Raw genomic sequence first — 27591 nt, 5'->3', positions numbered from 1 at the left:
ATAGTATGTAACTATCTGGAATAGTATGTAACTACCTGGAATAGTATGTAACTACCTGGAATAGTATGTAACTATCTGGAATAGTATGTAACTATCTGGAATAGTATGTAACTACCTGGAATAGTATGTAACTACCTGGAATAGTATGTAACTACCTGGAATAGTATGTAACTACCTGGAACAGTATGTAACTACCTGGAATAGTATGTAACTATCTGGAATAGTATGTAACTATCTGGTATCTGGAATAGTATGTAACTATCTGGAATAGTATGTAACTATCTGGAATAGTATGTAACTATCTGGAATAGTATGTAACTATCTGGAATAGTATGTAACTATCTGGAATCAGTATGTAACTACCTGGAATAGTATGTAACTATTGGACATCTGGAATAGTATGTAACTATCTGGAATAGTATGTAACTACCTGGAATAGTATGTAACTACCTGGAATAGTATGTAACTATCTGGAATGAGTACGTAACTATCTGGAATAGTACGTAACTACATCTGGAATAGTACGTAACTATCTGGAATAGTATGTAACTACCTGGAATAGTATGTAACTACGTGGAATAGAGACGTAACTACCTGGAATAGTATGTAACTACCTGGCCCAGTACGTAACTATCTGGAAGAGACAGTATGTAACTACGTGGAATAGTATGTAACTATCTGGAATAGTATGTAACTACCTGGAATAGTATGTAACTATCTGGAATAGTATGTAACTACGTGGAATAGTATGTAACTATCTGGAATAGTATGTAACTACCTGGAATAGTATGTAACTATCTGGAATAGTATGTAACTATCTGGAATAGTATGTAACTATCTGGAATAGTATGTAACTATCTGGAATAGTATGTAACTATCTGGAATAGTATGTAACTATCTGGAATAGTATGTAACTACCTGGAATAGTATGTAACTATCTGGAATAGTCATTACGTAACTATCTGGAATATTATGTAACTATCTGGAATAGTATGTAACTATCTGGAATAGTATGTAACTATCTGGAATAGTATGTAACTACCTGGAATAGTATGTAACTATCTGGAATAGTATGTAACTACCTGGAATAGTATGTAACTACCTGGAATAGTATGTAACTGGCCCGTGGAACCAGTATGTAACTATCTGGAATAGCCACAGGGAGGCAGACACGTAACTATCTGGAATAGGACGTAACTACCTGGAATAGTATGTAACTATCTGGAATAGTATGTAACTACCTGGAATCAGTATGTAACACGAGGAACAGTACGTAACTACCTGGAATAGTATGTAACTACCTGGAAGCCCAACAGGACATCAGGAGGAGAGGACAGAGTACGTAACTATCTGGAATAGTATGTAACTACGTGGAATAGTATGTAACTATCTGGAATAGTATGTAACTACCTGGAATAGTATGTAACTATCTGGAATAGTATGTAACTATCTGGAATAGTATGTAACTATCTGGAATAGTATGTAACTACCTGGAATAGTATGTAACTATCTGGAATAGTACGTAACTATCTGGAATATTATGTAACTATCTGGAATAGTATGTAACTATCTGGAATAGTATGTAACTACCTGGAATAGTATGTAACTACGTGGAATAGTATGTAACTATCTGGAATAGTACGTAACTATCTGGAATAGTACGTAACTACCTGGAATAGTATGTAACTATCTGGAATAGTATGTAACTACCTGGAATAGTATGTAACTACTGGAATAGTATGTAACTACCTGGAATAGTACGTAACTATCGTGGAATAGTATGTAACTACCTGGAATAGTATGTAACTATCTGGAATAGTATGTAACTATCGTGGAATAGTATGTAACTACGTGGAATAGTATGGAACTATCTGGAATAGTATGGAACTATCTGGAATAGTATGTAACTACCTGGAATAGTATGTAACTATCTGGAATAGTATGTAACTATCTGGAATAGTATGTAACTATCTGGAATAGTATGTAACTATCTGGAATAGTATGTAACTATCTGGAATAGTATGTAACTATCTGGAATAGTATGTAACTACCTGGAATAGTATGTAACTATCTGGAATAGTATGTAACTATCTGGAATAGTATGTAACTATCTGGAATAGTATGTAACTAGTGGAATAGTATGTAACTACCTGGAATAGTATGTAACTATCTGGAATAGTATGTAACTACCTGGAATAGTATGTAACTACCTGGAATAGTATGTAACTATCTGGAATAGTATGTAACTACCTGGAATAGTATGTAACTACCTGGAATAGTATGTAACTACCTGGAATAGTATGTAACTACCTGGAATAGTATGTAACTACCTGGAATAGTATACTTGGTATCATTAGGACTTTAACTCACGTGAGGTTTCAACCATAGAAATAAACAACTTTTCATATTTTTTCTCCCCAATTTCTTGACATCTAATTGGTAGTTACAGTCTTGTCCCATAGCTGCACTGCCTCTTGACACAACGCTTCACCCGGAAGCCGTAGCGATGTGTCGGAGGAAACACCGTCCTGCTGGCAACCGAAGTCAGATTGCAGGCTCCCGGCCAGCCACAAGGAGTCGCTAGATCACGATGGGACAAGGAAATCCCGGCCCAGCCCAAACCCTCCCGTAACCCGGGAATAAGCAGGGACAATTGTGCCCCACCACATGGGTCTCCCGGTCACGGCCGGCTGTGACACAGCCTGGGATAGAACCCGGGTCTGTAGTGACGGCTCACTGCAACGCAGTGCTTTAGACAGTTGTGCCACTGGAGAGGCAGAAATAAGTGGAATATATTTATATGGTTACAACAACAACACTACAGTAACTGTTCTCAGTAATATGTCATTTCCTGTACTGTCAGTTTCCTCTACAAAATCCAAAGGAAACTCCAGCATAAGGAACTATCTGACCACTAGTCTTGGTAACCGTGGTGATACAGTAGTGTTCCCACTATGCAGAGAGATAACTATCTGACCACTGGCCTCGGTAACCATGGCAGCATTCCCACTATGCAGAGAGATAACTATCTGACCACTGGCCTCGGTAACCATGGCAGCATTCCCACTATGCAGAGAGATAACTATCTGACCACTGGCCTCGGTAACCATGGCAGCATTCCCACTATGCAGAAAGATAACTATCTGACCACTGGCCTCGGTAACCATGGCAGCATTCCCACTATGCAGAGAGATAACTATCTGACCACTGGCCTCGGTAACCATGGCAGCATTCCCCTATGCAGAGAGATAACTATGCTCGGTAACCATGGCAGACACTATGAGGAATGAGGAATGATCAGCATCAATTCACAACATTTCAGAATCTGTAGTTCACTTTGTAGAGAGGAACTTATGATAAAGCCCTATTCAGACAATCTTGGTAGGACAATAGATGTTTTCTAGCCTGGTCCCAGATCAGTATGTGTGTTTGCTTTACACCAATGGAAGTTTGCTAGGCTGGTCTCAGATCAGGCTGTGTGTTCACTTTACATCAATGGAAGTTTGCTAGGCTGGTCTCAGATCAGGCTGTGTGTTCACTTTACACCAATGGAAGTTTGCTAGGCTGGTCTCAGATCAGGCTGTGTGTTCACTTTACATCAATGGAAGTTTGCTAGGCTGGTCTCAGATCAGGCTGTGTGTTCACTTTACACCAATAGAAGTTTGCTAGGCTGGTCTCAGATCAGGCTGTGTGTTCACTTTACACCAATAGAAGTTTGCTAGGCTGGTCTCAGATCAGGCTGTGTGTTCACTTTACATCAATGGAAGTTTGCTAGGCTGGTCTCAGATCAGGCTGTGTGTTCACTTTACACCAATAGAAGTTTGCTAGGCTGGTCCCAGATCAGGCTGTGTGTTTGCTTATTCCATTGTCATTGTCAAGCCAAACATGGCGTGATAATTCTATAAGGTATAGGCAAAAAAAACAGACTGGCACCAAGGCTAGAGGTTTGCTTTAAAAAAGATTTAGAGGGAATGTTATGGACAAGTCCTGGACCAGATGTAATGGACAGGTCCTGGACCAGCAGGGTTTAGAGGGGAGGTTATGGACAGGTCCTGGACCAGCAGGGATTAGAGGGGATGTTATGGACAGGTCCTGGATCAGATGTTATGGACAGGTCCTGGACCAGATGTTATGGACAGTACCTGGACCAGATGTTATGGACAGGTCATGGACCAGATGTTATGGACAGGTCCTAGACCAGCAGGGTTTAGAGGGGATGTTATGGACAGGTCCTGGACCAGCAGGGATTAGAGGGGAGGTTATGGACAGGTCCTGGACCAGATGTTAAGGACAGTACCTGGACCAGCAGGGTTTCACAGCGTGCTGTTTCTTCTGTTCCTTCTTCTTCTCAGATCCATAACAGCCTGTTTGGTCCTGGCTTGGTTCAGTCAGCGGTCACATTGCTCTGAGGTCTGCTGTGGGTCTCTAGAGGTGGGTCTCCTGGTCCTCAGCTAGGGGGAGGGGGTTGAGGTCCGGCCTCACAGCCCAGGGAGGAGAGAGGCTCAGTGGGTAGCTGCTGTCTCTGTGTCCCTCTGTCCAGGCTTGCGGCAAGGTGTGTGTGAGAGGAGTGAGCCAGGCAGAGACACACTCGCTGCTCCACAATCCAGCTCTCCGGGCAGGTTCACACTATATCCACACTGCACACACAGCTCTTAAAGGGATGGTCAACCACCTTTATTACAGGAGCCGCTCTTAAAGGGATGGTCACCACCTTTATTACAGGAATAGAGAGAAAGAAAGAGAGGGAGAGAAAAGAGGAGAGGATGTCAGGACATTTAATTATGTGGCTTTGATAGGAAAACAAGAAGAGGGAGAGGAGGATGAGAGGGGGATGAGAGGAGGAGGGGGGATGGGGGGGGATGAGAGGAGGTGGGAAGGAGGAGGAGAGGGGGATGAGAGGAGGAGGGGAGGAGAGGAGGAGAGGAGGATGAGAGGAGGGGAGGGGGATAAGAGGGAGGAGAGGGGAGGAGGGGGGATGAGGATGAGAGGAGGAGGTGAGGAGGAGGAGGAGGATGAGAGGAGGAGGAGAGGAGAGGACGATGAGAGGAGGAGGGGAGGATAGGAGGAGGAGAGGGGGATGAGAGAAGGAGGAGGAGAGGGGGATGAGAGGAGGAGGAGAGAAGGAGGAGAGGGGGATGAGAGGAGGAGGAGAGAAGGAGGAGAGGGGGATGAGAGGAGGAGGAGAGAAGGAGGAGAGGAGGAGAGGAGGAGGAGAGGGGGATGAGAGGAGGAGGAGAGAAGGAGGAGAGGGGGATGAGAGGAGGAGAGGAGGAGAGGAGGAGGAGAGGGGGGCGAGAGGATGTCAGACATTTAATTATGTGTCTTTTATAGAAAAACCAGGATAAACAAAGGTAGAGGGAGAGGAGGAGGAGAGGTTCCTCCTGTCGTCCTAATGGATGCCACAGTAAACAGGGAGCAGCACACTGCTAACAAGGAGGATTCTCTGCTACCCTAAACAGAACCATTTAAAAGGCCACATAATATGAAGAGACCCAATGAACCCCTTTCAGGACATTTTAGTGAGGGAAGACGAGCCCCTAAAGGGGAATGAGGAGCCTGGCGTGTGATGTCATGACTATGTCATAACGTCTCAGTGGGAGTTGAACCCTTCTAAGCCGTACTGTTCGGTTCATTACATAAAGCTCCATGAAAGAGACATGAAATGAAAGGAGATTAAGAAGAAGCCCAGAGGTGAAAGATAAAGTAGAACAGTTTAATAAAGATGGACCCAAGTGGTGACAAAAACAACAAGTAGAATAGTACCAGTCATGTGGAGGAACCATCACTACTAATTCTCCTGATATATATAGAATAGTACCAGTCAGGTGGAGGAACCATCACTACTAATTCTCCTGATATATATATATATATATATAATAGTACCAGTCATGTAGAGGAACCATCACTACTAATTCTCCTGATATATATATAATAGTACCAGTCAGGTGGAGGAACCATCACTACTAATTCTCCTGATATATATATAATAGTACCAGTCAGGTGGAGGAACCATCACTACTAATTCTCCTGATATATATATAATAGTACCAGTCAGGTGGAGGAAGTCAAATCTGCGGCTGGCCCAAAAAGATGAGTAATTTAATAGAGCATAATTTCCTCCCAGATCTGTGTCTCAGTCAGTATGAATCCTCTTTATATTTCATTACCACTATATTTAGTCTGATCCCAGATCTGTGTCTCAGTATGAATCCTCTTTATATTTCATTGTCACTATATTTAGTCTGATCCCAGATCAGTGTTAGATGTGTAGCTGGATACATTTACTGACTGAAACAGACTCTGTGAACCAAAGTCTAATTCTAGCAGGTTTCAGATGGTAGCTTCTCTACCCAGTTGGTTTTAAAATGATTTATCCTGTATGAAAAACACACACACAGCCACACACACACACACACACACAGCCACACACACACACACACACACACACACACACACACACACACACACACACACACACACACACACACACACACACACACACACACACACACACTCTATATGAAGAAACTGTGGCTGTGTGATATGCCAAGTAATATAATCTCTTAAAACCCTAAGGGGATATCTAGCTTGAATATATGAGAGAGGAACATGGAGAGCAGAGCAGGCGTGAGGGAGGGAGAAGGGGAGAATGTGCTGGTGTGGGTGTGAGAAAAGGGGGAGTCAGAAGAGGGGAGAGGAGGGAAGTCAGAGAGGAGCAGAATGTTGTCTACCTGGATAGAACACCGTGGAAAGGCAAAAATTCTGAGAGAGAACGCTTGCGCATTCCGAGGTTCCGTGGTTTCTACGGTGACGGTCTGTTGGCTAGCCGAGCAGGGGAGGGAGGGTACTGGTCCTAGGGGGACTGTTACCATGGACATTGGCTGTTTCTGATGGGGAGATATGTAGTAGTGATCAGGGGGGAGGGGGGGAGGTTGATAGTTACATATCGCAATATTATTTGTAGATGATTTATATAAATATTTGAATCCCAAGTATTTATTTCGTATTGATTTTTTCTACTGTAGGTAGCGTTTAGCTAACGTTAGTCGGCTGTACCTGCGCCAAAACTTTTCATCATATACAGTAGCTAGCCCGGATCTCCATCATCTTTTTAAATAGTGAGCCAACGTGTTTTCACGTTATCACAGTACATATAGAATCACTATACATATCACAGTCCGTGACAGCGGCTGTCCTATCTGGAGTCAGAGGTGTGTCTCTCCAGTCCTGTTTCGGCTCAAGAGGTAAAGGTGTGAAAATGCTGCTCCTGTAACGGTTGTGGTCTTCCTCTTCTGAGGAGGAGTAGGAAATATCAGACCAATATGCAGCGTGGTAAGTGTTGGTCATATTTATTACACTGAACACAGAAAGGTTGTAATGGTTGCCATCTTCCTCTTCTGAGGAGGAGTAGGAAATATCAGACCAATATGCAGCGTGGTAAGTGTTGGTCATATTTATTACACTGAACACAGAAAGGTTGTAATGGTTGCCATCTTCCTCTTCTGAGGAGGAGTAGGAAATATCGGACCAATATGCAGCGTGGTAAGTGTTGGTCATATTTATTACACTGAACACAGAAACGTTGTAATGGTTGTCATCTTCCTCTTCTGAAGAGGAGTAGGACATATCGGACCAATATGCAGCGTGGTAAGTGTTGGTCATATTTATTACACTGAACACAGAAAGGTTGTAATGGTTGTCATCTTCCTCTTCTGAAGAGGAGTAGGAAATATCAGACCAATATGCAGCGTGGTAAGTGTTGGTCATATTTATTACACTGAACACGGGAAAGAACAAGAGAATAAAGAAAAACAGAAACAGTCCCGTATGGTGAAGAACACTGAAACGGAAAATAACCACCCACAATAACAGTGGGGAAACAGGCTGCCTAAGTATGGTTCTCAATCAGAGAAAACAACTACCCACAACTAACAGTGGGAAAACAGGCTGCCTAAGTATGGTTCTCAATCAGAGACAACAACTACCCACAACTAACAGGGGCAAAACAGGCTGCCTAAGTATGGTTCTCAATCAGAGACAACAACTACCCACAACTAACAGGGGAAAACAGGCTGCCTAAATGGTTCTCAATCAGAGACAACAACTACCCACAACTAACAGGGGAAAACAGGCTGCCTAAGTATGGTTCTCAATCAGAGACAACAACTACCCACAACTAACAGGGGAAAACAGGCTGCCTAAGTATGGTTCTCAATCAGAGACAACGATCGACAGCTGCCTCTGATTGGGAAGTACAGGCCAAACACAGAAATACAAAACATAGAACAAAAACATAGAATGCCCACCCCAACTCACGCCCAACCTAAAATAGAGACATACAAAAGGAACTAAGGTCAGGATGTGACAGCTCCATAAACCAGGATGACAACAGAACAGAACTCTGTAACCTCTAAACAGCAGATGACAGACAGAACGATGACTGCTGACTGGGACACTTTCTCTCTCATCTAGTTCCTTTATAAGTGGAACAAGAACAGATCTCATTACAGGGGTCAGCAAGCAAGACCGACTAACAGCATGGTTCTGTTGGGCTGTGTGTGTGTGTGTGTGTGTGTGTGTGTGTGTGGTCAGCCCATCACCCAGAACCCTGGTCAGCGCATCCCCCAGAACCCTGGTCCAGAACAGTACACTACATCAGGACCGGCAGCCCATCCCTCAGAACCCTGGTCCAGAACAGTACACTACATCAGGAACGGCAGCCCATCCCTCAGAACCCTGGTCCAGAACAGTACACTACATCAGGAACGGCAGCCCATCCCTCAGAACCCTGGTCCAGAACAGTACACTACATCAGGAACGGCAGCCCATCCCTCAGAACCCTGGTCCAGAACAGTACACTACATCAGGAACGGCAGCCCATCCCCCAGAACCCTGGTCAGCCCATCCCTCAGAACCCTGGTCCAGAACAGGACACTACATCAGGACCGGCAGCCCATCCCCAGAACCCTGGTCCAGAACAGGACACTACATCAGGAACGGCAGCCCATCCCCCAGAACCCTGGTCAGCCCATCCCCCAGAACCCTGGTCCAGAACAGTACACTATATCAGGACCGGCAGCCCATCCCCCAGAACCCTGGTCCAGAACAGTATACTATATCAGGACCCAGCCCATCCCCAGAAACCTGGTCAACCCATCCCCCAGAACCCTGGTCCAGAACAGGACACTACATCAGGAACGGCAGCCCATCCCTCAGAACCCTGGTCAGCCCATCCCTCAGAACCCTGGTCAGCCCATCCCCCAGAACCCTGGTCAGCCCATCCCTCAGAACCCTGGTCCAGAACAGTACACTACATCAGGAACGGCAGCCCATCCCTCAGAACCCTGGTCCAGAACAGTACACTACATCAGGAACGGCAGCCCATCCCTCAGAACCCTGGTCAGCCCATCCCCCAGAACCCTGGTCCAGAACAGTACACTATATCAGGACCGGCAGCCCATCCCCCAGAACCCTGGTCCAGAACAGTATACTATATCAGGACCGGCAGCCCATCCCCCAGAAACCTGGTCAGCCCATCCCCCAGAACCCTGGTCCAGAACAGGACACTACATCAGGAACGGCAGCCCATCCCCCAGAAACCTGGTCAGCCCATCCCCCAGAACCCTGGTCCAGAACAGGACACTACATCAGGAACGGCAGCCCATCCCCCAGAACCCTGGTCAGCCTACCCCCAGAACCCTGGTCAGCCCATCTCCCAGAACCCTGGTCAGCCCATCCCTCAGAACCCTGGTCCAGCCCATACACCATCAGAACCCTGGTCCAGCCCATCCATCAGAACCCTGGTCAGCCCATCCCCCAGAACCCTGGTCAGCCCATCCCTCAGAACCCTGGTCCAGAACAGTACACTACATCAGGAACGGCAGCCCATCCCTCAGAACCCTGGTCCAGAACAGTACACTACATCAGGAACGGCAGCCCATCCCTCAGAACCCTGGTCAGCCCATCCCCCAGAACCCTGGTCAGCCCATCCCCCAGAACCCTGGTCCAGAACAGTACACTACATCAGGACCGGCAGCCCATCCCCCAGAACCCTGGTCCAGAACAGGACACTACATCAGGATAAAGTACCGTCTGGGACTCAGCCATCGTCATCGAGGCCGTGATGAACTGGTTCAGGTATTAAAAGCCTCTGTCTCTCAGGAGGACTACAGAGTTATTATCGAAGTTAATCAGATGGCAGTGACATGACATCTACCCAGACATACATCACACAGACCTAGATACTCCAAGATGGTGAGCTGACACACAGCCAGCCAATGGGATATGAGCTGACACACAGCCAGCCAATGGGATATGAGCTGACACACAGCCAGCCAATGGAAAATGAGCTGAGACACAGCCAACCAATGCAAAATGAGCTGACACACAGCCAGCCAATGGGATATGAGCTGACACACAGCCAGGCAATGGGATATGAGCTGACACACAGCCAGCCAATGGGATATGAGCTGACACACAGCCAGCCAATGGGATATGAGCTGACACACAGCCAGGCAATGGGATATGAGCTGACACACAGCCAGCCAATGGGATATGAGCTGACACACAGCCAGCCAATGGGATATGATCTGACACACAGCCAGCCAATGGGATATGAGCATAGAGTATTGTGCTGATCTCATATAACAGTCAAAAGGATTTCACTGGACTTCAAGCATCCATCATCGGCCAATAGGACTGAGGATATCTATCTGATCTGTCCAGCAGAGAGCTGTGTTACTGAGGAGGGGAGGATGAGCATCAGTCTAGTAGAGAGCTGTGTTACTGAGGAGGGGAGGATGAGCATCAGTCTAGTAGAGAGCTGTGTTACTGAGGAGGGGAGGATGAGGAGGCAGTCAACCACAGCAGAGAGCTGTGTTACTGAGGAGAGGAAGCTGAGCATCAGTCCAGCAGAGAGCTGTGTTGAGCATCAGTCCAGCAGAGAGCTGTGTTACTGAGGAGAGGAAGCTGAGCATCAGTCCAGCAGAGAGCTGTGTTACTGAGGAGGGGAGGATGAGCATCAGTCCAGCAGAGAGCTGTGTTACTGAGGAGGGGAGGATGAGCATCAGTCCAGCAGAGAGCTGTGTTACTGAGGAGGGGAGGATGAGGAGGCAGTCCAGCAGAGAGCTGTGTTACTGAGGAGGGGAGGATGAGGAGGCAGTCTAGTAGAGAGCTGTGTTACTGAGGAGGGGAGGATGAGGAGGCAGTCAACCACAGCAGAGAGCTGTGTTACTGAGGAGAGGAGGATGAGGAGGCAGTCAACCACAGCAGAGAGCTGTGTTACTGAGGAGGGGAGGATGAGGAGGCAGTCTAGTAGAGAGCTGTGTTACTGAGGAGGGGAGGATGAGCATCAGTCCAGCAGAGAGCTGTGTTACTGAGGAGAGGAGGATGAGGAGGCAGTCCAGGAGAGAGCTGTGTTACTGAGGAGGGGAGGATGAGCATCAGTCCAGCAGAGAGCTGTGTTACTGAGGAGGGGAGGATGAGGAGGCAGTCAACCACAACAGAGAGCTGTGTTACTGAGGAGGGGAGGATGAGGAGGCAGTCAACCACAGCAGAGAGCTGTGTTACTGAGGAGGGGAGGATGAGGAGGCAGTCTGGTAGAGAGCTGTGTTACTGAGGAGAGGAGGATGAGCATCAGTCCAGCAGAGAGCTGTGTTACTGAGGAGGGGAGGATGAGGAGGCAGTCAACCCAGCAGCAGAGAGCTGTGTTACTGAGGAGGGGAGGATGAGGAGGCAGTCTAGTGTTACTGAGAGCTGTGTTACTGAGGAGGGGAGGATGAGGAGGCAGTCTAGTAGAGAGCTGTGTTACTGAGGAGAGGAGGATGAGCATCAGTCCAGCAGAGAGCTGTGTTACTGAGGAGGGGTGGATGAGGAGGCAGTCAACCGCGGCAGAGAGCTGTGTTACTGAGGAGGGAGGATGAGCATCAGTCTAGTAGAGAGCTGTGTTACTGAGGAGGGAGGATGAGGAGGCAGTCAACCACAGCAGAGAGCTGTGTTACTGAGGAGGGGAGGATGAGGACAGTCAACCACAGCAGAGAGCTGTGTTACTGAGGAGGGGAGGATGAGGAGGCAGTCTAGTAGAGAGCTGTGTTACTGAGGAGGGGAGGATGAGGAGGCAGTCTAGTAGAGAGCTGTGTTACTGAGGAGAGGAGGATGAGCATCAGTCCAGCAGAGAGCTGTGTTACTGAGGAGGGGAGGATGAGGAGGCAGTCAACCGCAGCAGAGAGCTGCGTTACTGAGGAGGGGAGGATGAGGAGGCAGTCTAGTAGAGAGCTGTGTTACTGAGAAAGGGAGGATGAGCATCAGTCCAGTAGAGAGCTGTGTTACTGAGGAGGGGAGGATGAGGAGGCAGTCAACCACAGCAGCGAGCTGTGTTACTGAGGAGGGGAGGATGAGGAGGCAGTCTAGTAGAGAGCTGTGTTACTGAGGAGAGGAGGATGAGCATCAGTCCAGCAGAGAGCTGTGTTACTGAGTAGGGGTGGATGAGGAGGCAGTCAACCGCGGCAGAGAGCTGTGTTACTGAGGAGGGGAGGATGAGCATCAGTCTAGTAGAGAGCTGTGTTACTGAGGAGGGGAGGATGAGGAGGCAGTCAACCACAGCAGAGAGCTGTGTTACTGAGGAGGGGAGGATGAGGAGGCAGTCAACCACAGCAGAGAGCTGTGTTACTGAGGAGGGGAGGATGAGGAGGCAGTCTAGTAGAGAGCTGTGTTACTGAGGAGGGGAGGATGAGGAGGCAGTCTAGTAGAGAGCTGTGTTACTGAGGAGAGGAGGATGAGCATCAGTCCAGCAGAGAGCTGTGTTACTGAGGAGGGGAGGATGAGGAGGCAGTCAACCGCAGCAGAGAGCTGCGTTACTGAGGAGGGGGGGATGAGGAGGCAGTCTAGTAGAGAGCTGTGTTACTGAGGAGAGGAGGATGAGCATCAGTCTAGTAGAGAGCTGTGTTACTGAGGAGGGGAGGATGAGGAGGCAGTCTAGTAGAGAGCTGTGTTACTGAGAAAGGGAGGATGAGCATCAGTCCAGTAGAGAGCTGTGTTACTGAGGAGGGGAGGATGAGGAGGCAGTCAACCACAGCAGAGAGCTGTGTTACTGAGGAGGGGAGGATGAGGAGGCAGTCTAGTAGAGAGCTGTGTTACTGAGGAGGGGAGGATGAGCATCAGTCTAGTAGAGAGCTGTGTTACTGAGGAGGGAGGATGAGCATCAGTCTAGTAGAGAGCTGTGTTACTGAGGAGGGGAGGATGAGCATCAGTCTAGCAGAGAGCTGTGTTACTGAGGAGGGGAGGATGAGCATCAGTCTAGTAGAGAGCTGTGTTACTGAGGAGGGGAGGATGAGCATCAGTCTAGCAGAGAGCTGTGTTACTGAGGGGGAGGATGAGCATCAGTCTAGTAGAGAGCTGTGTTACTGAGGAGGGGAGGATGAGGAGGCAGTCAACCACAGCAGAGAGCTGTGTTACTGAGGAGGGGAGGATGAGCATCAGTCCAGTAGAGAGCTGTGTTACTGAGGAGGGGAGGATGAGGAGGCAGTCTAGTAGAGAGCTGTGTTACTGAGGAGGGGAGGATGAGCATCAGTCTAGTAGAGAGCTGCGTTACTGAGGAGGGAGGATGAGGAGGCAGTCTAGTAGAGAGCTGTGTTACTGAGGAGAGGAGGATGAGGAGGCAGTCTAGTAGAGAGCTGTGTTACTGAGGAGGGGAGGATGAGGAGGCAGTCAGCCAAAGCAGAGAGCTGTGTTACTGAGGAGGGGAGGATGAGGAGGCAGTCAGCCACAGCAGAGAGCTGTGTTACTGAGGAGGGGAGGATGAGCATCAGTCTAGTAGAGACCTGTGTTACTGAGAAGGGGGATGAGGAGGCAGTCTAGTAGAGAGCTGTGTTACTGAGGAGGGGAGGATGAGGAGGCAGTCTAGTAGAGAGCTGTGTTACTGAGGAGGATGAGGAGGCAGTCAGCCACAGCAGAGAGCTGTGTTACTGAGGAGGGGAGGATGAGGAGGCAGTCTAGTAGAGAGCTGTGTTACTGAGGAGGGGAGGATGAGCATCAGTCTAGTAGAGAGCTGTGTTACTGAGGAGGGGAGGAGGAGCATCAGTCTAGTAGAGAGCTGTGTTACTGAGGAGGGGAGGATGAGGAGGCAGTCTAGTAGAGAGCTGTGTTACTGAGAAAGGGAGGATGAGCATCAGTCCAGTAGAGAGCTGTGTTACTGAGGAGGGGAGGATGAGCATCAGTCCAATAGAGAGCTGTGTTACTGAGGAGGGGAGGATGAGGAGGCAGTCTAGTAGAGAGCTGTGTTACTGAGGAGGGGAGGATGAGCATCAGTCTAGTAGAGAGCTGTGTTACTGAGGAGGGGAGGATGAGCATCAGTCTAGTAGAGAGCTGTGTTACTGAGGAGGGGAGGATGAGCATCAGTCTAGCAGAGAGCTGTGTTACTGAGGAGGGGAGGATGAGCATCAGTCTAGTAGAGAGCTGTGTTACTGAGGAGGGGAGGATGAGCATCAGTCTAGCAGAGAGCTGTGTTACTGAGGAGGAGGGGAGGATGAGCATCAGTCTAGTAGAGAGCTGTGTTACTGAGGAGGGAGGATGAGCATCAGTCTAGTAGAGAGCTGTGTTACTGAGGAGGGGAGGATGAGCATCAGTCTAGCAGAGAGCTGTGTTACTGAGGAGGGGAGGATGAGCATCAGTCTAGTAGAGAGCTGTGTTACTGAGGAGGGGAGGATGAGGAGGCAGTCAACCACAGCAGAGAGCTGTGTTACTGAGGAGGGGAGGATGAGCATCAGTCCAGTAGAGAGCTGTGTTACTGAGGAGGGGAGGATGAGGAGGCAGTCTAGTAGAGAGCTGTGTTACTGAGGAGGGGAGGATGAGCATCAGTCTAGTAGAGAGCTGCGTTACTGAGGAGGGGAGGATGAGGAGGCAGTCTAGTAGAGAGCTGTGTTACTGAGGAGAGGAGGATGAGGAGGCAGTCTAGTAGAGAGCTGTGTTACTGAGGAGGGGAGGATGAGGAGGCAGTCAACCGCAGCAGAGAGCTGCGTTACTGAGGAGGGGGGGATGAGGAGGCAGTCAAGCACAGCAGAGAGCTGTGTTACTGAGGAGGGGAGGATGAGGAGGCAGTCTATTAGAGAGCTGTGTTACTGAGGAGAGGAGGATGAGCATCAGTCTAGTAGAGAGCTGTGTTACTGAGGAGGGGAGGATGAGGAGGCAGTCTAGTAGAGAGCTGTGTTACTGAGAAAGGGAGGATGAGCATCAGTCCAGTAGAGAGCTGTGTTACTGAGGAGGGGAGGATGAGCATCAGTCCAATAGAGAGCTGTGTTACTGAGGAGGGGAGGATGAGGAGGCAGTCTAGTAGAGAGCTGTGTTACTGAGGAGGGGAGGATGAGCATCAGTCTAGTAGAGAGCTGTGTTACTGAGGAGGGGAGGATGAGCATCAGTCTAGTAGAGAGCTGTGTTACTGAGGAGGGGAGGATGAGCATCAGTCTAGCAGAGAGCTGTGTTACTGAGGAGGGGAGGATGAGCATCAGTCTAGTAGAGAGCTGTGTTACTGAGGAGGGGAGGATGAGCATCAGTCTAGCAGAGAGCTGTGTTACTGAGGAGGGGAGGATGAGCATCAGTCTAGTAGAGAGCTGTGTTACTGAGGAGGGGAGGATGAGGAGGCAGTCAACCACAGCAGAGAGCTGTGTTACTGAGGAGGGGAGGATGAGCATCAGTCCAGTAGAGAGCTGTGTTACTGAGGAGGGGAGGATGAGGAGGCAGTCTAGTAGAGAGCTGTGTTACTGAGAAAGGGAGGATGAGCATCAGTCCAGTAGAGAGCTGTGTTACTGAGGAGGGGAGGATGAGGAGGCAGTCAACCACAGCAGAGAGCTGTGTTACTGAGGAGGGGAGGATGAGGAGGCAGTCTAGTAGAGAGCTGTGTTACTGAGGAGGGGAGGATGAGCATCAGTCTAGTAGAGAGCTGTGTTACTGAGGAGGGGAGGATGAGCATCAGTCTAGTAGAGAGCTGTGTTACTGAGGAGGGGAGGATGAGCATCAGTCTAGCAGAGAGCTGTGTTACTGAGGAGGGGAGGATGAGCATCAGTCTAGTAGAGAGCTGTGTTACTGAGGAGGGGAGGATGAGCATCAGTCTAGTAGAGAGCTGTGTTACTGAGGAGGGGAGGATGAGCATCAGTCTAGCAGAGAGCTGTGTTACTGAGGAGGGGAGGATGAGCATCAGTCTAGCAGAGAGCTGTGTTACTGAGGAGGGGAGGATGAGCATCAGTCTAGTAGAGAGCTGTGTTACTGAGGAGGGGAGGATGAGGAGGCAGTCAACCACAGCAGAGAGCTGTGTTACTGAGGAGGGGAGGATGAGCATCAGTCCAGTAGAGAGCTGTGTTACTGAGGAGGGGAGGATGAGGAGGCAGTCTAGTAGAGAGCTGTGTTACTGAGGAGGGGAGGATGAGCATCAGTCTAGTAGAGAGCTGCGTTACTGAGGAGGGGAGGATGAGGAGCCAGTCTAGTAGAGAGCTGTGTTACTGAGGAGGGGAGGATGAGGAGGCAGTCTAGTAGAGAGCTGTGTTACTGAGGAGGGGAGGATGAGGAGGCAGTCAACCGCAGCAGAGAGCTGCGTTACTGAGGAGGGGGGGATGAGGAGGCAGTCAAGCACAGCAGAGAGCTGTGTTACTGAGGAGGGGAGGATGAGGAGGCAGTCTAGTAGAGAGCTGTGTTACTGAGGAGAGGAGGAGGAGCATCAGTCTAGTAGAGAGCTGTGTTACTGAGGAGGGGAGGATGAGGAGGCAGTCTAGTAGAGAGCTGTGTTACTGAGAAAGGGAGGATGAGCATCAGTCCAGTAGAGAGCTGTGTTACTGAGGAGGGGAGGATGAGCATCAGTCCAATAGAGAGCTGTGTTACTGAGGAGGGGAGGATGAGGAGGCAGTCTAGTAGAGAGCTGTGTTACTGAGGAGGGGAGGATGAGCATCAGTCTAGTAGAGAGCTGTGTTACTGAGGAGGGGAGGATGAGCATCAGTCTAGTAGAGAGCTGTGTTACTGAGGAGGGGAGGATGAGCATCAGTCTAGCAGAGAGCTGTGTTACTGAGGAGGGGAGGATGAGCATCAGTCTAGTAGAGAGCTGTGTTACTGAGGAGGGGAGGATGAGGAGGCAGTCAACCACAGCAGAGAGCTGTGTTACTGAGGAGGGGAGGATGAGCATCAGTCCAGTAGAGAGCTGTGTTACTGAGGAGGGGAGGATGAGGAGGCAGTCTACTAGAGAGCTGTGTTACTGAGGAGGGGAGGATGAGCATCAGTCTAGTAGAGAGCTGCGTTACTGAGGAGGGGAGGATGAGGAGGCAGTCTAGTAGAGAGCTGTGTTACTGAGGAGAGGAGGATGAGGAGGCAGTCTAGTAGAGAGCTGTGTTACTGAGGAGGGGAGGATGGGCATCAGTCTAGTAGAGAGCTGTGTTACTGAGGAGGGGAGGATGAGGAGGCAGTCAACCACAGCAGAGAGCTGTGTTACTGAGGAGGGGAGGATGAGGAGGCAGTCATCCACAGCAGAGAGCTGTGTTACTGAGGAGGGGAGGATGAGGAGGCAGTCTAGTAGAGAGCTGTGTTACTGAGGAGAGGAGGATGAGCATCAGTCCAGCAGAGAGCTGTGTTTCTGAGGAGGGAGGATGAGGAGGCAGTCAACCACAGCAGAGAGCTGTGTTACTGAGGAGGGGAGGATGAGCATCAGTCTAGTAGAGAGCTGTGTTACTGAGGAGGGGAGGATGAGGAGGCAGTCAACCACAGCAGAGAGCTGTGTTACTGAGGAGGGGAGGATGAGGTCAACCACAGCAGAGAGCTGTGTTACTGAGGAGAGGAGGATGAGCATCAGTCCAGCAGAGAGCTGTGTTACTAAGGAGGGGAGGATGAGGAGGCAGTCAGCCACAGCAGAGAGCTGTGTTACTGAGGAGAGGAAGCTGAGCATCAGTCTAGTAGAGAGCTGTGTTACTGAGGAGGGGAGGATGAGGAGGCAGTCTAGTAGAGAGCTGTGTTACTGAGGACGGGAGGATGAGCATCAGTCCAGCAGAGAGCTGTGTTACTGAGGAGGGGAGGATGAGCATCAGTCTAGCAGAGAGCTGTGTTATTGAGGAGGGGAGGATGAGCATCAGTCCAGCAGAGAGCTGTGTTACTGAGGAGAGGAGGATGAGGAGGCAGTCAACCACAGCAGAGAGCTGTGTTACTGAGGAGGGGAGGATGAGGAGGAGGTCAACCACAGCAGAGAGCTGTGTTACTGAGGAGGGGAGGATGAGGAGGCAGTCAACCACAGCAGAGAGTTGTGTTACTGAGGAGGGGAGGATGAGGAGGCAGTCAACCACAGCAGAGAGCTGTGTTACTGAGGAGGGGAGGATGAGCATCAGTCCAGTAGAGAGCTGTGTTACTGAGGAGGGGAGGATGAGGAGGCAGTCTAGTAGAGAGCTGTGTTACTGAGAAAGGGAGGATGAGCATCAGTCCAGTAGAGAGCTGTGTTACTGAGGAGGGGAGGATGAGGAGGCAGTCAACCACAGCAGAGAGCTGTGTTACTGAGGAGGGGAGGATGAGGAGGCAGTCTAGTAGAGAGCTGTGTTACTGAGGAGGGGAGGATGAGCATCAGTCTAGTAGAGAGCTGTGTTACTGAGGAGGGGAGGATGAGCATCAGTCTAGTAGAGAGCTGTGTTACTGAGGAGGGGAGGATGAGCATCAGTCTAGCAGAGAGCTGTGTTACTGAGGAGGGGAGGATGAGCATCAGTCTAGCAGAGAGCTGTGTTACTGAGGAGGGGAGGATGAGCATCAGTCTAGTAGAGAGCTGTGTTACTGAGGAGGGGAGGATGAGGAGGCAGTCAACCACAGCAGAGAGCTGTGTTACTGAGGAGGGGAGGATGAGCATCAGTCCAGTAGAGAGCTGTGTTACTGAGGAGGGGAGGATGAGGAGGCAGTCTAGTAGAGACCTGTGTTACTGAGGAGGGGAGGATGAGCATCAGTCTAGTAGAGAGCTGCGTTACTGAGGAGGGGAGGATGAGGAGGCAGTCTAGTAGAGAGCTGTGTTACTGAGGAGAGGAGGATGAGGAGGCAGTCTAGTAGAGAGCTGTGTTACTGAGGAGGGGAGGATGAGGAGGCAGTCAACCGCAGCAGAGAGCTGCGTTACTGAGGAGGGGGGGATGAGGAGGCAGTCAAGCACAGCAGAGAGCTGTGTTACTGAGGAGGGAGGATGAGGAGGCAGTCTAGTAGAGAGCTGTGTTACTGAGGAGAGGAGGAGGAGCATCAGTCTAGTAGAGAGCTGTGTTACTGAGGAGGGGAGGATGAGGAGGCAGTCTAGTAGAGAGCTGTGTTACTGAGAAAGGGAGGATGAGCATCAGTCCAGTAGAGAGCTGTGTTACTGAGGAGGGGAGGATGAGCATCAGTCCAATAGAGAGCTGTGTTACTGAGGAGGGGAGGATGAGGAGGCAGTCTAGTAGAGAGCTGTGTTACTGAGGAGGGGAGGATGAGCATCAGTCTAGTAGAGAGCTGTGTTACTGAGGAGGGGAGGATGAGCATCAGTCTAGTAGAGAGCTGTGTTACTGAGGAGGGGAGGATGAGCATCAGTCTAGCAGAGAGCTGTGTTACTGAGGAGGGGAGGATGAGCATCAGTCTAGTAGAGAGCTGTGTTACTGAGGAGGGAGGATGAGCATCAGTCTAGCAGAGAGCTGTGTTACTGAGGAGGGGAGGATGAGCATCAGTCTAGTAGAGAGCTGTGTTACTGAGGAGGGGAGGATGAGCATCAGTCTAGTAGAGAGCTGTGTTACTGAGGAGGGGAGGATGAGCATCAGTCTAGCAGAGAGCTGTGTTACTGAGGAGGGGAGGATGAGGAGGCAGTCAACCACAGCAGAGAGCTGTGTTACTGAGGAGGGGAGGATGAGGAGGCAGTCTAGTAGAGAGCTGTGTTACTGAGGAGGGGAGGATGAGCATCAGTCTAGTAGAGAGCTGTGTTACTGAGGAGGGGAGGATGAGCATCAGTCTAGTAGAGAGCTGTGTTACTGAGGAGGGGAGGATGAGCATCAGTCTAGCAGAGAGCTGTGTTACTGAGGAGGGGAGGATGAGCATCAGTCTAGCAGAGAGCTGTGTTACTGAGGAGGGGAGGATGAGCATCAGTCTAGTAGAGAGCTGTGTTACTGAGGAGGGGAGGATGAGGAGGCAGTCAACCACAGCAGAGAGCTGTGTTACTGAGGAGGGGAGGATGAGCATCAGTCCAGTAGAGAGCTGTGTTACTGAGGAGGGGAGGATGAGGAGGCAGTCTAGTAGAGACCTGTGTTACTGAGGAGGGGAGGATGAGCATCAGTCTAGTAGAGAGCTGTGTTACTGAGGAGGGGAGGATGAGGAGGCAGTCTAGTAGAGAGCTGTGTTACTGAGGAGAGGAGGATGAGGAGGCAGTCTAGTAGAGAGCTGTGTTACTGAGGAGGGGAGGATGAGGAGGCAGTCAACCGCAGCAGAGAGCTGCGTTACTGAGGAGGGGGGGATGAGGAGGCAGTCAAGCACAGCAGAGAGCTGTGTTACTGAGGAGGGGAGGATGAGGAGGCAGTCTAGTAGAGAGCTGTGTTACTGAGGAGAGGAGGAGGAGCATCAGTCTAGTAGAGAGCTGTGTTACTGAGGAGGGGAGGATGAGGAGGCAGTCTAGTAGAGAGCTGTGTTACTGAGAAAGGGAGGATGAGCATCAGTCCAGTAGAGAGCTGTGTTACTGAGGAGGGGAGGATGAGCATCAGTCCAATAGAGAGCTGTGTTACTGAGGAGGGGAGGATGAGGAGGCAGTCTAGTAGAGAGCTGTGTTACTGAGGAGGGGAGGATGAGCATCAGTCTAGTAGAGAGCTGTGTTACTGAGGAGGGGAGGATGAGCATCAGTCTAGTAGAGAGCTGTGTTACTGAGGAGGGGAGGATGAGCATCAGTCTAGCAGAGAGCTGTGTTACTGAGGAGGGGAGGATGAGCATCAGTCTAGTAGAGAGCTGTGTTACTGAGGAGGGAGGATGAGCATCAGTCTAGCAGAGAGCTGTGTTACTGAGGAGGGGAGGATGAGCATCAGTCTAGTAGAGAGCTGTGTTACTGAGGAGGGGAGGATGAGCATCAGTCTAGTAGAGAGCTGTGTTACTGAGGAGGGAGGATGAGCATCAGTCTAGCAGAGAGCTGTGTTACTGAGGAGGGGAGGATGAGCATCAGTCTAGTAGAGAGCTGTGTTACTGAGGAGGGGAGGATGAGGAGGCAGTCAACCACAGCAGAGAGCTGTGTTACTGAGGAGGGGAGGATGAGCATCAGTCCAGTAGAGAGCTGTGTTACTGAGGAGGGGAGGATGAGGAGGCAGTCTAGTAGAGAGCTGTGTTACTGAGGAGGGGAGGATGAGCATCAGTCTAGTAGAGAGCTGCGTTACTGAGGAGGGGAGGATGAGGAGGCAGTCTAGTAGAGAGCTGTGTTACTGAGGAGAGGAGGATGAGGAGGCAGTCTAGTAGAGAGCTGTGTTACTGAGGAGGGGAGGATGGCCATCAGTCTAGTAGAGAGCTGTGTTACTGAGGATGAGGAGGCAGTCAACCACAGCAGAGAGCTGTGTTACTGAGGAGGGGAGGATGAGGAGGCAGTCATCCACAGCAGAGAGCTGTGTTACTGAGGAGGGGAGGATGAGGAGGCAGTCTAGTAGAGAGCTGTGTTACTGAGGAGAGGAGGATGAGCATCAGTCCAGCAGAGAGCTGTGTTTCTGAGGAGGGGAGGATGAGGAGGCAGTCAACCACAGCAGAGAGCTGTGTTACTGAGGAGGGGAGGATGAGCATCAGTCTAGTAGAGAGCTGTGTTACTGAGGAGGGGAGGATGAGGAGGCAGTCAACCACAGCAGAGAGCTGTGTTACTGAGGAGGGGAGGATGAGGAGGAGGTCAACCACAGCAGAGAGCTGTGTTACTGAGGAGAGGAGGATGAGCATCAGTCCAGCAGAGAGCTGTGTTACTAAGGAGGGGAGGATGAGGAGGCAGTCAGCCACAGCAGAGAGCTGTGTTACTGAGGAGAGGAAGCTGAGCATCAGTCTAGTAGAGAGCTGTGTTACTGAGGAGGGGAGGATGAGGAGGCAGTCTAGTAGAGAGCTGTGTTACTGAGGACGGGAGGATGAGCATCAGTCCAGCAGAGAGCTGTGTTACTGAGGAGGGGAGGATGAGCATCAGTCTAGCAGAGAGCTGTGTTATTGAGGAGGGGAGGATGAGCATCAGTCCAGCAGAGAGCTGTGTTACTGAGGAGAGGAGGATGAGGAGGCAGTCAACCACAGCAGAGAGCTGTGTTACTGAGGAGGGAGGATGAGGAGGAGGTCAACCACAGCAGAGAGCTGTGTTACTGAGGAGGGGAGGATGAGGAGGCAGTCAACCACAGCAGAGAGTTGTGTTACTGAGGAGGGGAGGATGAGGAGGCAGTCTAGTAGAGAGCTGTGTTACTGAGGAGGGGAGGATGAGCATCAGTCTAGTAGAGAGCTGTGTTACTGAGGAGGGGAGGATGAGGAGGCAGTCAGCCAAAGCAGAGAGCTGTGTTACTGAGGAGGGGAGGATGAGGAGGCAGTCTAGTAGAGAGCTGTGTTACTGAGGAGGGGAGGATGAGCATCAGTCTAGTAGAGAGCTGTGTTACTGAGGAGGGGAGGATGAGGAGGCAGTCAGCCAAAGCAGAGAGCTGTGTTACTGAGGAGGGGAGGATGAGGAGGCAGTCAGCCACAGCAGAGAGCTGTGTTACTGAGGAGGGGAGGATGAGGAGGCAGTCAGCCACAGCAGAGAGCTGTGTTACTGAGGAGGGGAGGATGAGCATCAGTCTAGTAGAGACCTGTGTTACTGAGGAGGGGGGGATGAGGAGGCAGTCTAGTAGAGAGCTGTGTTACTGAGGAGGGGAGGATGAGGAGGCAGTCTAGTAGAGAGCTGTGTTACTGAGGAGGATGAGGAGGCAGTCAGCCACAGCAGAGAGCTGTGTTACTGAGGAGGGGAGGATGAGGAGGCAGTCTAGTAGAGAGCTGTGTTACTGAGGAGAGGAGGATGAGGAGGCAGTCAGCCACAGCAGAGAGCTGTGTTACTGAGGAGGATGAGGAGGCAGTCAGCCACAGCAGAGAGCTGTGTTACTGAGGAGGATGAGGAGGCAGTCAGCCACAGCAGAGAGCTGTGTTACTGAGGAGGGGAGGATGAGGAGGCAGTCTAGTAGAGAGCTGTGTTACTGAGGAGAGGAGGATGAGGAGGCAGTCAGCCAAAGCAGAGCTGTGTTACTGAGGAGAGTAGGATGAGGAGGCAGTCAGCCAAAGCAGAGAGCTGTGTTACTGAGGAGGATGAGGAGGCAGTCTAGTAGAGAGCTGTGTTACTGAGGAGGGGAGGATGAGGAGGCAGTCAGCCAAAGCAGAGGAAGTCATTATTGACACACTCCGTGTATCCGTTCCAACAGTTAACTGAGCTGAGAGACTCAACAGCAGCCTGTAGATCAAGTATCAGGGCCGTGGATCCTCACAACTCTATATATTCCTGATAAAATGTATTTCTTGACAATACAGTCAATGCATCATAGCATTGGTAGAGGCACCAACTGAGCCATATGATATTCTGTCTCCCTGTCCAACACTGTCTCAGCTGTCTCCCTGTCCAACACTGTATCCCTGTCCAACACTGTCTCCCTGTCCAACACTGTCTCTAGTCTGTATCCCTGTCCAACACTGTCTCAGCTGTATCCCTGTCCAACACTGTCTCCCTGTCCAACACTGTCTCTAGTCTGTATCCCTGTCCAACACTGTCTCAGCTGTATCCCTGTCCAACACTGTCTCCCTGTCCAACACTGTATCCCTGTCCAACACTGTCTCCCTGTCCAACACTGTCTCTAGTCTGTATCCCTGTCCAACACTGTCTCAGCTGTATCCCTGTCCAACACTGTATCTGAGGAGGAGGATGAGGAGGACTGTCCAACACTGTCTCCCTGTCCAACACTGTCTCTAGTCTGTATCCCTGTCCAACACTGTCTCAGCTGTATCCCTGTCCAACACTGTCTCTAGTCTGTATCCCTGTCCAACACTGTCTCCCTGTCCAACACTGTCTCTCGTCTGTATCCCTGTCCAACACTGTCTCAGCTGTATCCCTGTCCAACACTGTCTCTCGTCTGTATCCCTGTCCAACACTGTCTCCACTGTATCCCCGTCCAACACTGTCTCAGCTGTATCCCTGTCCAACACTGTCTCAGCTGTATCCCTGTCCAACACTGTCTCTCGTCTGTATCCCTGTCCAACACTGTCTCCGCTGTATCCCTGTCCAACACTGTCTCAGCTGTATCCCTGTCCAACACTGTCTCTCGTCTGTATCCCTGTCCAACACTGTCTCTCGTCTGTATCCCTGTCCAACACTGTCTCAGCTGTATCCCTGTCCAACACTGTCTCTCGTCTGTATCCCTGTCCAACACTGTCTCAGCTGTATCCCTGTCCAACACTGTCTCGTCTGTATCCCTGTCCAACACTGTCTCTCGTCTGTATCCCTGTCCAACACTGTCTCTCGTCTGTATCCCTGTCCAACACTGTCTCTCGTCTGTATCCCTGTCCAACACTGTCTCCCTGTCCAACACTGTCTCAGCTGTATCCCTGTCCAACACTGTCTCAGCTGTATCCCTGTCCAACACTGTCTCAGCTGTATCCCTGTCCAACACTGTCTCCCTGTCCAACACTGTCTATCGTCTGTATCCCTGTCCAACACTGTCTCAGCTGTATCCCTGTCCAACACTGTCTCTCATCTGTATCCCTGTCCAACACTGTCTCAGCTGTATCCCTGTCCAACACTGTCTCCGCTGTATCCCTGTCCAACACTGTCTCAGCTGTATCCCTGTCCAACACTGTCTCCCTGTCCAACACTGTCTCCCTGTCCAACACTGTCTCAGCTGTATCCCTGTCCAACACTGTCTCAGCTGTATCCCTGTCCAACACTGTCTCAGCTGTATCCCTGTCCAACACTGTCTCAGCTGTATCCCTGTCCAACACTGTCTCTCGTCTGTATCCCTGTCCAACACTGTCTCCCTGTCCAACACTGTCTCCGCTGTATCCCTGTCCAACACTGTCTCAGTTGTATCCCTGTCCAACACTGTCTTTCGTCTGTATCCCTGTCCAACACTGTCTCCGCTGTATCCCTGTCCAACACTGTCTCAGCTGTATCCCTGTCCAACACTGTCTCAGCTGTATCCCTGTCCAACACTGTCTCAGCTGTATCCCTGTCCAACACTGTCTCAGCTGTATCCCTGTCCAACACTGTCTCAGCTGTATCCCTGTCCAACACTGTCTCTCGTCTGTATCCCTGTCCAACACTGTCTCCCTGTCCAACACTGTCTCCGCTGTATCCCTGTCCAACACTGTCTCAGCTGTATCCCTGTCCAACACTGTCTCTCGTCTGTATCCCTGTCCAACACTGTCTCCGCTGTATCCCTGTCCAACACTGTCTCAGCTGTATCCCTGTCCAACACTGTCTCAGCTGTATCCCTGTCCAACACTGTCTCAGCTGTATCCCTGTCCAACACTGTCTCAGCTGTATCCCTGTCCAACACTGTCTCAGCTGTATCCCTGTCCAACACTGTCTCTCGTCTGTATCCCTGTCCAACACTGTCTCAGCTGTATCCCTGTCCAACACTGTCTCTCATCTGTATCCCTGTCCAACACTGTCTCAGCTGTATCCCTGTCCAACACTGTCTCTCATCTGTATCCCTGTCCAACACTGTATCCCTGTCCAACACTGTCTCCGCTGTATCCCTGTCCAACACTGTCTCCCTGTCCAACACTGTCTCAGCTGTATCCCTGTCCAACACTGTCTCCCTGTCCAACACTGTCTCTCGTCTGTATCCCTGTCCAACACTGTCTCAGCTGTATCCCTGTCCAACACTGTCTCTAGTCTGTATCCCTGTTCAACACTGTCTCCGCTGTATCCCTGTCCAACACTGTCTCCCTGTCCAACACTGTCTCAGCTGTATCCCTGTCCAACACTGTCTCCCTGTCCAACACTGTCTCTCGTCTGTATCCCTGTCCAACACTGTCTCAGCTGTATCCCTGTCCAACACTGTCTCCCTGTCCAACACTGTCTCTCGTCTGTATCCCTGTCCAACACTGTATCCCTGTCCAACACTGTCTCAGCTGTATCCCTGTCCAACACTGTCTCAGCTGTCTCCCTGTCCAACACTGTCTCCGCTGTATCCCTGTCCAACACTGTCTCAGCTGTATCCCTGTCCAACACTGTCTCAGCTGTATCCCTGTCCAACACTGTATCCCTGTCCAACACTGTCTCCCTGTCCAACACTGTCTCCCTGTCCAACACTGTCTCCCTGTCCAACACTGTCTCTCAGCTGTATCCCTGTCCAACACTGTCTCAGCTGTATCCCTGTCCAACACTGTCTCAGCTGTATCCCTGTCCAACACTGTCTCCCTGTCCAACACTGTCTCTCGTCTGTATCCCTGTCCAACACTGTCTCTCAGCTGTATCCCTGTCCAACACTGTCTCTCAGCTGTATCCCTGTCCAACACTGTCTCAGCTGTATCCCTGTCCAACACTGTCTCCCTGTCCAACACTGTCTATCGTCTGTATCCCTGTCCAACACTGTCTCAGCTGTATCCCTGTCCAACACTGTCTCAGCTGTATCCCTGTCCAACACTGTCTCCGCTGTATCCCTGTCCAACACTGTCTCAGCTGTATCCCTGTCCAACACTGTCTCCCTGTCCAACACTGTCTCCCTGTCCAACACTGTCTCAGCTGTATCCCTGTCCAACACTGTCTCGGCTGTATCCCTGTCCAACACTGTCTCAGCTGTATCCCTGTCCAACACTGTCTCAGCTGTATCCCTGTCCAACACTGTCTCTCGTCTGTATCCCTGTCCAACACTGTCTCCCTGTCCAACACTGTCTCCGCTGTATCCCTGTCCAACACTGTCTCAGCTGTATCCCTGTCCAACACTGTCTCTCGTCTGTATCCCTGTCCAACACTGTCTCGCTGTATCCCTGTCCAACACTGTCTCAGCTGTATCCCTGTCCAACACTGTCTCAGCTGTATCCCTGTCCAACACTGTCTCAGCTGTATCCCTGTCCAACACTGTCTCAGCTGTATCCCTGTCCAACACTGTCTCAGCTGTATCCCTGTCCAACACTGTCTCAGCTGTATCCCTGTCCAACACTGTCTCTCGTCTGTATCCCTGTCCAACACTGTCTCCCTGTCCAACACTGTCTCCGCTGTATCCCTGTCCAACACTGTCTCAGCTGTATCCCTGTCCAACACTGTCTCTTGTCTGTATCCCTGTCCAACACTGTCTCCGCTGTATCCCTGTCCAACACTGTCTCAGCTGTATCCCTGTCCAACACTGTCTCAGCTGTATCCCTGTCCAACACTGTCTCAGCTGTATCCCTGTCCAACACTGTCTCAGCTGTATCCCTGTCCAACACTGTCTCAGCTGTATCCCTGTCCAACACTGTCTCTCGTCTGTATCCCTGTCCAACACTGTCTCAGCTGTATCCCTGTCCAACACTGTCTCTCATCTGTATCCCTGTCCAACACTGTCTCAGCTGTATCCCTGTCCAACACTGTCTCTCATCTGTATCCCTGTCCAACACTGTATCCCTGTCCAACACTGTCTCCGCTGTATCCCTGTCCAACAC

At 50.4% G+C, this 27591-nt stretch overlaps 1 protein-coding gene across 2 annotated transcripts in view; it reads right to left on the bottom strand.

The window, feature by feature from the left end:
- LOC115119617 (receptor-type tyrosine-protein phosphatase epsilon-like) overlaps nucleotides 1–27591 on the bottom strand; it is a 188299-nt gene that overhangs the window by 87601 nt on the left and 73107 nt on the right. For both annotated transcript variants that reach the window (XM_065022934.1, XM_065022935.1), the window contains exon 2: nucleotides 4298–4711. The gene's annotated coding sequence lies outside the window, so the exon portion shown is untranslated. The remainder of the gene's footprint in view (nucleotides 1–4297; nucleotides 4712–27591) is intronic.

Source organism: Oncorhynchus nerka, linkage group LG10 (assembly GCF_034236695.1).
Source record: "Oncorhynchus nerka isolate Pitt River linkage group LG10, Oner_Uvic_2.0, whole genome shotgun sequence".
Classification (NCBI taxonomy): domain Eukaryota; kingdom Metazoa; phylum Chordata; class Actinopteri; order Salmoniformes; family Salmonidae; genus Oncorhynchus; species Oncorhynchus nerka.
The sequence above is the reverse complement of the archived record's forward strand: the minus strand, read 5'-3'. Positions and strand labels throughout refer to the sequence as shown.